The sequence below is a fragment of the Galeopterus variegatus genome, unplaced genomic scaffold (genome assembly GCF_000696425.1).
Source record: "Galeopterus variegatus unplaced genomic scaffold, G_variegatus-3.0.2 Scaffold7081, whole genome shotgun sequence".
NCBI classification, from domain to species: domain Eukaryota; kingdom Metazoa; phylum Chordata; class Mammalia; order Dermoptera; family Cynocephalidae; genus Galeopterus; species Galeopterus variegatus.
Window position 1 is genome coordinate 114410 of NW_007733192.1, and position 1386 is coordinate 115795.

Consider the following 1386-nt stretch of genomic DNA (forward strand, 5'->3'; position numbering starts at 1 on the left):
GGCTGTATTAGAAAGAAATGCTCTTAAGAATCCTAAGTGGAAATTGTTTTTATCAGTAAGAAAAATTGATAATTGGTAGAAGTTCCAAGTATTAAAGTTATCTTTAGGTTTCAGTATCTCTAATGTGTTACTTTGAGAAAGGCATTGGTTAGCCACAAGTGGGTGACTGCTTTCTGCCTTATTTGGAGTAACCCAGGCTGGAACTTAGCCAGTTCTTAGACTGGCAAAGATAGGGCAGTAACAGTAAAGGTGAACACAGAGAGTCCACTATAGTATTATACATTCCGATATATTCCAAATTAAAATATAAGTTCCTCTTTATATATTTGTACATTCTTGTATTATGTTTCTTTTATCTATTTATTTTTTGTGGCTGGCTGGTTCTAAACCCTTGATCTTGATGTTACAAGGCTGTGCTCCAACCAATTGAGCCATCCAGCCAGCTTAAATTTTGTATATCCTATGCAGAGTAAAAAAATATGAGAGGAAGCATAACATAGTGATTTAGGGCACAGACTTTGGTTCAAATCCTGGCCTCTTCAGCTACCAGCAGTGTTAACTACTTTGATCATATTTCTTAATCTCTCCAAGCCATTCCTCCCATGTAAGCATAAAACCTACATCCTTGTAAGATTTAAATGAGTTAATCTAAGTAGGTTGGCTAGTAAAATATGTCCCTGTCAGATAAGCCTTAGGAGAGACCAATTATCAAACTTTTTCTTTGGGGAAGGAAAACTAGTATTTCATGGGTGTTAGAAAAAAAGATCATGCATTAAATCATATTGTCCAGGGAAAAGAAATGAATCTCATCTTCCTCCCAAAATAGAACATAGTGTCATCATTGTATTTTCTAATATCTTCTTTATTATCATCATCTAACCTGATATTTTTAAATTTACATTTTACTTTAATACTTAAAGTCCTGTTATATGGCTTTCAGTGCTCTATATGATATGGCTACTGCCTATTTCTTTGAGCTTATCTTCTACGCCCCTGCCTGCTCTGACCTTCACTCTTCTGAGGGTACATACCTGCTTAGAGGCCTTTGCATTTGCTGTTCGCTATACGTGGAATTCTCTATCCCTAGCTTTTTCACTGGCTGGTTTCTTTTCAGTCCTTGTGGATTCCCCTCAGTTGTTAACCTCTCTGGAGAATTCTTCTCTGACCACCCAATCTAGAGTAGCTAACCAGCTTATTTTTCGTAATACTTATTATGCTCTGTAATTGTGTTGTCAATTTTTTGTTATTCTTCCTGCATTGCCCTATATCTTGCTATACTCCCATCCCTGACTTTTCCCACATTGTGAGTGAAAACTGTTTTATTTATCACTATATTCCCATATCCGATGCCTGGCATGTATTAGGTATTCTATAACTATGAAATTA